The following is an 11,236-nucleotide window of genomic DNA, read 5'->3' as shown; positions in this document are numbered from 1 at the left end:
AAAGGAGAGGGGGAGGAAATGGTGTTGTTGAGGCAATATTTACATTTTGTTAAGAAAAATATCAACCTGTAGCTGGACACTTGTGTTGGTGTGGTTCCTGGCGCTCCCACACCTGCGTCGTGGCGGCTAAAGCCGTGTTTGTCCTGTTACCATTTATTTATCTCTAACACACAAGGGACACACCCCAGGTGTATGGTGTTAATGTCGTTTAGATAACACTGTCAGGAACCAGTGGCGCTAATTGCCACTAAATCTGTCACCTTGTGGGTGTTTGTCTCTTGAGGAAAAGGGTGGTGCACACACACACACACACACATATATATATATATATATATATATATATATATATATATATATATATATATATATATATATATATATATATACACACACATACATAACCACATGTTCAGAGGCAACTTGAATAAAGACGAAAGAAGGTGTTCCATCGCTTCCCCTTTTCCTGTGGTTTTATCGAGATTTATCTTGTCCACATTTCCGTTGTGGATCTACATGAAATATATACATATGAATTTATTACAGTGTGTTCTTAAACAGGTTTAGAAAACCTTTCATGTAAGCTGTGAAGACTTGGGTGAGTCACAGGTGGGAGCAGACCAAACAACGTTGACTACACCCAGACATTACACATGGCACTTGTGTGAGGGACGCTGGCTGCTGCTGTTGTAAGATGACATGCTGTTTCCTGTATATCTGTCTTATAAAACCGAGGACGGAAGTGGAAGACGACGACCTTGGCTCTTACAGCTAATAATTTAATCACTGGTGAATTTTGTTTACAAACATGAATGGAAAAAAGTCGGACGTAGTACACACAGGTTGCCAAATGTGTTTGTTATGAGCCTTGACGTTTGTTATCTGACTCACGGGGGCAAGGATCGGACACGTGTCATGTTGTGACCTCACTATCGTGGGTGATGAACCACTAAACCAAGTCTAGTCTAAGCCTCGATATCATAACGTAGTTAGTGTGTGCAAGGTAGCATGTCTTCTCGTAGTCAGTTTTTTATTATATTGATAGAAATGGAAAAGATACGGTAGCTATATATGTGTATTTCATTTTTGCTTACGTTACTCACGCTACTGAAAATCTCACCCATTGAAGACAGAACTTACCATCGCCGTTTGCTGTAAACTCGATAATGGGTAGACCAGTGTAAACCTCAGCAGAGAATACGTTATTGATACTGGTAGTGATATAGAAATTTATGAATGGGAACTTATTTTCATCCCAGATCATATCACTCGAGTCTTCAGAAACCTCCGGCGTTCTGGTGTTGTCAACTAGCAGTATTTAAAACACTGATCCTCCCCCTCCCCTGCTTTGTTGTGAGGAGATTTCCGAGTTGATATAAAAACACATTGAAGAAATCGCCAGAATGCACACAATTGCGTTTTATTTCTGGACAGACCAAGACACCTGAACCACCTCCTCCTCCTCGTTCACTCACTCACTCACTCACTCGGGCGTCTTGAGGTCGTAGTGTCGCCGCCAGCTGAATTATAATCATGACTAAAATGTTTTTCAAAATATTTCACGTAGTTACTATACCGTTTTAACTATGTGCAGATTACTTGGACGTGGATCTTACCGTGGTTATTGTTCATACCATCTGTGTTATTTACCCCACCCTCGTCTCCATCCAACCCCCACCCGAAGTCTTCACCTGCTACCATCACACACGGCGAAATTACGCGGCAGTTTCTACGACATTTTATTCGTATGCGTTGGCTACACAGGAGTAAACATTGTAGGCAGTTGGGTTTGAGTCAGGTAGAGTAGTGATGTGTTCTCCCACCTCACTGCACCGCCTCCAGCCAACTCCAGGTAAACTTTACTCGGTTACCACCTGGTCTCGTGTGTGTGTGTCAGGTTGTGTACGTAATGACGCTGTTACTACCTAACTACTGGACGCTATTAGGTTTGGATCACCTGAAGATTAGACACCCCAGTATATTTCATATGTTTAGACACCCTGGCATATTTCACCTGATGATTAAACACCCTACCGTTATATGTACACCTGTGGAAGGTTGGGGTGTTTAATTACCAGGTGATTCCCAAGCTTGATGAAAACCATAGTACATTTAGTAGTAAGTTTACATAAAGGGGTGATGTAGCCTTTATATGTAGCCCTGGGGGGGGGGGGGGTTAGGTTAGTAAACCTTCAGGTGAAATAATCTGGGTGTCTAATCTTCAAGTGATCACACTCGTTGCCCGTGACGATTCCTATCACACATAAACATCTTGCCAACACCAGTCCCAAACATTTTCGATCAAGCGTCACAGGTGTGTTGGCTCCCATCACATAGTAATTCCATTTTTATGGTGTGTGTGTGTGTGTGTGTGTGAATAATAATAATAATTAACGGTTTATTGAAAGAGCATAGCAGCCAGAAGGCTGAAAATATACAGTTACATAATTGGGGAATGGGTTTCGATTTACAAATAATTATATAAGTAACATTAGTGATACAAATAAGATATATAATAACTAGATGGGGAAAAGCTCAAACTACAGGGCATTTCAACTTAGTGACTGTTCAAGAAGTAGGATTTACTGGGAGTGAATACACTGGTTTATTACAAGTTATTGATAATTTTTACAATGGTTGGGACTGGGCTGTTCTTATAGCGATCAGTTCGTGCACATATAGGCTGGATGCGGTTGTTGTGTCGAACAGCAGTTCTCGGGCTAGGGATCTCAGGTGGTAGTAGGATCCGGTGTCGAGGATGGTGTAGAAGCTTCTTACCAAATTTGCAGATGAGGTCGTGGTGATGGTCAGTGAGAGTCGAAAGGGTCAGTGTGTTGAGCGCTTCTTGATATGTGGAGTAGGAAGGGGAGAGAATAATCTTGTATGCCCTCTTTTGCACTTTTTCTGGGTGCTTACGTTGTGTGGCATTTAGGGAGGAAGACCAGGTGGGGGAGGCATAGGTGAGCTTGGGAAGTATGAATGTTGAGTAAACACTGAGGAGCTCGGATGCAGGAACTCCGAGGGACTTGAGTCGGCGGAGGAGGTGGAGTCGGAAGCTGGAGGACTTGACAGCTTCACTGACTTGTGGTTTCCAATTTAGTTTGTTGTCTATGGTGACGCCGAGGAGCTTAGTGTAATCTACAACCTGGAGTGTGTTCGGACCTAAAGTAATGGAAGGGGGTGGGACAATGTCGGAGGAGAGGTTGATGTGCATAACCATGGTCTTGGTATGGTTGGTGGTGACGTGGTTGTTGGTGGCCCAGTTTTGGAGACTGTTCAATAAATCCTGAAGGGCGGTATAGTCGGGAGCAGAATTGTTGACGCTGATCCCAATGGTGGAGTGTGTGTGTGTGTGTATAAGGTCGGTCGATTCCTGGGGTATGGCCTTGATCCGTGGGACAGGAATTTACGTGAGTGTTCATTGGTATTTAATTAATTCCTCGTGTTTTTATTGTTTTTTCTCGATATTTACAAACGCTGAGTCGTGTGAAAGCGCATAAAATTGTATGACCTTTGACCTTGAATTTGACCCCCCTGTGGTGCCGTATTTTCTTATTGTTAGTTCCCGTAGCTAGGTCACCTACCTTCACTCTGTATATGTAACCTTACTGTCGTGTGGTGTAGAGTTCAGTGTTAAAATTATCACAATAAATCGGGTATTTTCTTTTCGATTTCTGGCTGGGGTGTGTGTGTGTGTGTGTGTGTGTGTGTAAGAGTCATAGTAAAACAAAATACCTTCATTATAAGAGCAGACTCAACATGAACAGAACGGGGAGTAATGAACGCGACCCAGGTGACCCCGAGGACTGTAAACACACTGGTTGGGATGCGAAGGGGAAACACAGTTAAGTTAGGTTGGGGAGGGTAGGGGAAGGACATTACTTCACCAACACTATATGGAGTGTGTCGGTATAAATTACACAGCCTATACCAAGGTGGGGTGTGTAGGAGGCTGGTGTTGCGAGAGTACTTTGTGGTGTTTGCCAGAGTACGTCGTGGTGTTTGCCAGAGTACGTTGTGGTGTTTGCCAGAGTACGGTCTACACTACTATGTCTTGCTGTATACTTCACCCGAAAATGATCTTGATATTTTTACGTGTGCTGGTGCCTTAATTATTGGTGTTGTCAGGTGTATGTGTTGACCCTAATATTGAGAATTATATGTGGCCTTGTCTGTTGCACCCAGTTATGAGGTAGGGTAGGTAGGTAGGTGGAGGAGACGTCAGGTGTAAGGTAGGGCGGGGAAGGTGGGCAGGGTGGGCGGGCCGGCCAGGGCGTGACAGAAGCTAGAGTGCCCGCGCGGAGGGAGTGGGGAGGCGTCACAATAATATAGCGGTGGTGGTAGTAGTAGTAGTGGCCGCAGCTCTGTTGACACTTCCTCATTCTCCTCCACCACCTTACACACACACCCCTTCACCTTCATACCCAACAACATCTTCCGAGGTTCACTTAGTTAACCTATAATCTATTCATAACTTACTCCAGGCGGTGAGATCTTTACTGCGTAGGTCGTAGTAGAACCCCCCCCACCTCCCTCTCTCTCCCTCCCTTTCAGCCTTGACTTGCACTTCCCGCCGTCCATTCCTGTCAGCATTGGTAGCGCCGCCCACTACCCTCCCTCCCTCCCTCAGCTCCATGCTCTCTAACGCGCCCCCCTAACCCCTTACCCCTCTCTCGCCTCTGAACCACTCCCACCCCCAGCTCCACCATTATCACCCTCCCCCTCGCGCTTGGCAGTGCTGCTTGGTGGGGTGGGCGTGTGTGTGCGTGTGTGTGTGTGTGTGTAGAGCAGTGCGCCGCCCGCCAGTCTGCCGGAGTGGTTGTGGGTGGACACTGTGTTAACTGATGTAATACCTCTCTTCCGTGTATCTTTTACTTCTCCCTTCCCCACACCATCCCACACGTGTCTTACTCTCCCTCCCATTCCACCCTTCCTGTCTTTCTTATAATCTGTTCCACCTAGACCCCCCCCCTTCACGCCCTTATCCTCAGTTCCTGTATACAAGTGAGATAATAGGCCTGAGCGGAAGTAACAATGCATCAACTGAAGATCAGGCACCCCAAAGGTCAGTGTCTGGGGGGGGGGGGTGGACCTACGCGCCTTATAAGAGTAAAACATAACGTGATGCTGTATATATCACGTTAAGATCATCAGTTATATATCACGTAAGACCTTCAGTTGTATATCACGTTAAGACTCAAATACTTTATTTAATTACAGTCTATATATAATTGCCTCACTAGTGCCCGCAACGTGTGATTATATATTGTAGGGATTAGCTTAACTCAGGCACTCGCTAACTCACTCACTCGCTATTGGGTAATGAGTTAATAAAAAATATAACTCATTGTTTTGTCTCCATTTTTGGTGTTAATACGAACGCAAATCCACAGCTTATTTAATGGGTTTACGGTGTGTGTGTGTGTGTGTGTTGAGGATATAGGGTGATTAGGCCGCTCCCCCCCCAAGCTTATTTTACCTGGTCATTAAGCGTCCTTAGTGGTCATTTAACCTAATTTATCTAATTTAATACTAATCTAACACTAGCTTAATCTAACATAGCCTAACACTAACCTAATTTAATCCAACACTAATTTAATTTAACCTAACACTAACCTAACAAATGTAACTTACACCTAACACTAGTGTATCTAAAATAACCTCTTTTAATCTATCACTAACTTAATTTAACCTACCCCATATACCGGTTTCGTGTTATTTATCGACCGGCAATGTTATTTGTGAACCGGTAATGTTATTTATGGCCCTGCAATGTTATTTATGGACCGGCAATGTTATTTGTGAACCGGTAATGTTATTTATGGACCGGTATTGTGCTTTATGAACCGGTAATGTTATTTATGAACCGGTATTTTATGTATATGCTATCTGATTTTTGGTTCATACTCTTATTGTTTCAGCCACAAGGTCAACCCGGGATTTTTTATAGCGTATTTTTTTTACCTTTTTGCGCGATTCTCTCTCTCTCTCTCTCTCTCATTGGCTTTTAAAATTATTAGTTTGTTGAGAAGGAAATAGCTCAAAATACCATCACACGATTGCTATATTGTATTACTAATTACTGAAGAATAAAAGGGTGTGCCGCGCTAACTTGACCTGACATGACCTAATCAAATTTAAATATCTTGTTAGACCGCACACTATAGTAGCATCCAGTACAGTATATTACTTATCCGTTAATGGCACTGTTTGTCTTGTCGGGAAAGGTCAAGCGGACGTTAGGGAGGGAGGCTGACGAAACGGTGGGCGTCATATAGTGCGTTCTTTTTTTTGGGGGGGGGGTGGGGTCGTTAATAGGTTTATCCCCGACGTGCGTGTGGCAGTGAGTGACGCACTGCCACACTGATATCCTCCTCCTCCTCCTCCTGGCGGCGGTAAATAACACGACGACCACCTGCACCACCAACCTGTCCTGGGCATTGGGTTGGGAGAGGTGGAGGTTCTCACTCTTTCTCGTTCGTTCGTGAAATATGTTATTCCTTTTCTATTAGTAGATGTATAGATGTTCCTTGTTGTGTGGAGGTGGTAGTTCCCCGTGTGTGAATGGGTGTTGGTTGGCCCTTGTGTTTGTGTGTAGGGGAAAAAATCGACCTTTTTGTGTGTGTTTGTATCGGGTATAAACATCACCCGTTTTGACGGTAAAATCTCGCTTCCTTGTGTGTCGCATGAGGACAGTCTTCTGTGTGTGTGGTCAACCCCTCCTCCCTCCCCACATTGCGAAGGGTGGTCGCCTCCAATAGTGTGTTAAAGGTGATCACCCAGGTTGTGTGTGTTATCACCCAGCTGGTGTGTATGGTAGATATGCGGACATAAATGCTGCGCGGGGTGGCTGTGAACGTTTTATGACCCCTACGAGGTATTATGTAACTTTTAGGCCTATTACAAAAGTGTAACAGGCTGGCCGTGAACTTGATAACACTCCCCCCACGATCTCGGCTGTGCGTAGCGTTGTAGTGAAAGACGTGGTTATATGTACGAGTGGAGTAGCTGCCTCTGGCCCCTGTTGTTATAGTAAGAGGGTAAATAAGACCAGTGATGTGTGTGTGAGTGCGTGCGCTCTCTTACCCCACAAGTTCACCTGACTGGCATAAACTACTGTGTGGAAGAAAGGTCGATGGCGCACTTGGGAATCTGGCGGCAACTACGGTATGCTCGGCCTCCTCCTCCCCTCTGTCTGCCACGCCCCCTTCCTCTACAACCTCCTTTCGTTAATATCAAGAGCTATGGCGTTCGATTTCTTCCTCGTTATTTCTCGTGTGCACAAACCTACTGGAGGAGTCATTATGACGAAGAGCCTTGAGTTTTGTCGACATTGGAGGCCTTACAAGTTGGTTCCACCCCTCCCCTTTCTCTCACCTTTTCATGTGATACTGAGGCGCGGATCTGGTGGGAGTCATTGAAGGGGTTTGTCAAGCTCGCTTATAGAGGCCGAGAAAAGTGAGAATAAAATAGTTTGGTATTATGAGGTTATACAATACTACTACTGTGGTTATTGTTATTAGAAGACTTTTGTATATCACCATAACGCCCTATGGTTATGATTTTTAATTTGGACACAGTCAGGCATGTACCGGTTTTACTGATTTTAAATTTCGTTTGTATTTACTTGATCTTAAGGGTGGGGATTGTCTGTTCGTAGTGAGGGTGTGGGGTTTGTCGTGTGGTACGACAATTTAAAAGTAGATGTGTTGTGAAGCGGGTAGTGGGTGTTATAGGACAAGTCATACGTGTGTGTGTGTGAAGAGGCGGGTTGCACAGCCACAGGACAAAGCCTTTTTGACTGGCTCTTCGGTCACTGAATACTCGACGCTTCAATCTGCCAGAGTATGATGGTGTAGTAAGGATACGCTCCATGTGGATTTTGCTTCAAAACAGTAAACGGTGCTGCAGTTACCGACTGTTTGTGGAAGACCTTTATCGTGAAGGTGTTGGTGGTGGAGCCGTAATGTCGGGGTCGGGCGATTCACCACCACGACCGCTCCCGTCGCCGCCTTTATCTGTCTGGCAGCGCCGTACCGTTGCTTCATCGAACCTCGCGCTACTCATAGGAAGCAGGTGTCGTACGGCACCATACCACTATTTATTGTTTCAGAAATGCACATTTTCATTATCCTCCTCATTTTATACGTCACACGTAGCCTTCGTAAATCACTGATTTATTCATTTCGAGATATTGTTAACACTAGTTTCACCAAGCTGGTCACAACAGCTGGGCGAGTTAGGCTATCCACTGCCTAGTCTGATCTGGCAGGTTGAGTCGTGCCGCTGGCTGCCTTGTTGGTGCACCCTCCAACAGTTGCCAATTCGTTATAGTCTGTTTTTACATTTTGCTAAACTTCTCTTGTTTTCGTGAGCTTTATTTATTAACCACTTGTTTTATATATTGTAAAATCTATGCAAAAATAATGCTTTGCAAAAATACATGTAATATGTCGGTAGTATATTTATATATATTAGTTGCCAGTCTCATTCTTTAGCCTCTTGTTGAGACCAAGAGAGCGTCTGGGGACGAGAGCTGCGGCATGTGGGCACTGAGAAGAGCTTGGGACGAGCTACATTATTGTTGTGATGGCGGAGGATCGGTAGTGAGAGTGGCTGGGGACGAGAGCGCGCCACTACCTCTGTCTTGGCGACACAGCCCGGATCGCTTCGCCGAACGTTTTCCATAACCTTCGTCTTAGTTTCGTCGCGATGCACTTTTATTTGGAACTAGTGAAATGCACGTTAGGGGGCGTGTGATTTCTTTTTTTATTTCAACTTCAATTCACATGATAAATTACGACCAACTTATCACCTGAAAAGAGTAATCGAACGTGCTAGAAATATGATTACTATGTAGTAAATAATCGATCAGGTCTTTGTGCGAACGTCTTAGTAGCCTGTTGTATTTGCAGGCAGGAGTGTAAAGAGCGCCCTTGAATCCTCCGCCTCCCCTGGCAGATGTGCGGCGCAGGCGAGCAGGGAGGACCTGGTTCTTGCCGCCCGCCTCAGTGCCTCACGTCTTGCACAGACACTTTGGATGACTTGGCTCGCCTATACTGCATTACCAACACAGTACCTGCTTTCGAATTAAATAATTTGGTATATTAATGAAAACCATTTTGACCTGCCGGTGTTATGCGTGGCGCGGTGGACTTCTGCACTGTACAACATGGGTAGCCGGAGGTCGTAGTCGCACAAGTGCTTATTCATACGGCACCCCCCCCCCCCATACTCTACTGATGGTATTGGGTACTAAATAATGCACTTATAGTGTGGGTTAATAGATTCACTGTTAAGGGTCAACCTGGCAATATTTACAATGCTTCATAGACTAACTCAGGTGTAACAGCGAACTCTGGTCGAACTATTACAGTAAATAAAAATCGAGGGGTAGCGGTTTTGTAATCCGTTATTTGTGTTCCTTTCCAACTGTCCGTGTGAATGTGGAGAGTGGTAGTCAGGAGAGGGCGGGGATGTGGTGTTGAGCATGGTGTGTGTGTGTGATGTGTTGTTGCGGGCACACCAGCTGACTCGCCCACACCCCTGCGTCCGCCCCTCCTTGGCCAGGCAGCCCCCGGCTCTCTCGCCCCGGTTTATATCTCCCTCCAGTCCTCTACCGTTTTGACTGAAGCCTGCCACACTTGTGAATGAATCGATACACAGGCCCATGCGCAGTACTCACCTGCCCAGCCACCACACCCTCACAAAAGTGCATGCCGTCACTCATGCACATGTTGACCCACTCACACACTGAGCACAGTTCACAGCAGGGCATACACCCTGTCCCAGCCCTCTCCAAACGTCCCCTAACCCATCCCCCCACCTACCTACCTCCCACCCCTACCTACCTACCTCCCACCCCCCACCTACCTACCTCCACACCCCCCACCTGCCTACCTCCCACACCCCCACCTGCCTACCTCCCACCCCCACCTACACCTCCCACCCCACCACACCTACCTCCCACACCCCAACCACCTACCTCCAACACCCCACCCACCTCCCACCCCCACCTACCTCCCACACCCCACCCACCTACCTCCCACCCCCCACCTACCTACCTCCCACACCCCCACCTCCCCTCCCACACCCCCCACCCTCACCTACCTCCCACCCCCACCTCCCTACCTCCCACCCCCCCACCTACACACCTCCCACCCCCCACACCCACCTCCCACCCCCACATACCTACCTCCCACACCCCCACCTACCTACCTCCCCACACCCCCCACCTACACACCCACCCCCACCCCGCCACCTCCCACACCCCCACCTACCACACCCCACACCCCCCACCTGCCTACCTCCCCACACCCTCACCTTCCTCCTCCCACACCACCCACCTCTATCACACACCACCCACTCCTCCACCCCCCACCTACCTGCATCACCCCCACCTGCCTGCCTCCACACCCCCACCTCCCACACCCCCACTGTCAACACACCCCCACCCTGCCCCCCCCACCCCCCACCCACCCACATCCCACACCCCACCTGTCACCCCCCCTCCTCCTCCCACACCCCCACCCACCCACCTCCCACCCCTCCCACCTCCACACCCTGCCACCCCCCACCCCTACCTCCCACACCCCCACCTCCCCCCACCTACCTACCTCCCACACCCCCCACCCCCACACCCCCACCTACCCTCCCCCACCCCCCACCCCCACCCCTCCCCACCCCCCACCTACCCACCTCCCCACCCCCACCACCTCCCCCACCTACCTCCCACACCCCCGCCTCCCACACCCCGCTTACCACCTCCACACACCCCCCGCCCACCACCTCCCACACCCCCACCCTCCCTTCCACCCCCCACCTACCTACCTCCTCCCTCCCTCCACCTCCACCCACCTGCCTCCACACCTCCCCCTCCACCTCCTCCCACACCCCTCCCTACCTACCTACCTCCCACCCCCATACCTACCTGCCCCCCCCCACCACCTACCTCCCCACCCCCCCACCCCCCCACCCACCTGTCCACCCCCACCTCCCACACCCCACCTACCTCCACACCCCCACCTACCTGCCTCCCCACCCCCACCTACTCCCCCCTGCCTCCCTACACCCACCTACCTCCCACCCCCACCTCCCACTCCACCCCACCTACAGCCTATCCCCTCCCCACCCTACCTACCTCCTCCCACCCCCCCACCACCTACTATCACCCCCCCACCTCCCACACCCCCACCTACATCACACCCCCTGCATCACACCCCCACCTGTGTGCGTGTTT

This window comes from Homarus americanus, unplaced genomic scaffold, assembly GCF_018991925.1.
Source record: "Homarus americanus isolate GMGI-L3 unplaced genomic scaffold, GMGI_Hamer_2.0 scaffold19318, whole genome shotgun sequence".
Taxonomy (NCBI): Eukaryota; Metazoa; Arthropoda; class Malacostraca; order Decapoda; family Nephropidae; genus Homarus; species Homarus americanus.
The sequence above is the reverse complement of the archived record's forward strand: the minus strand, read 5'-3'. Positions refer to the sequence as shown.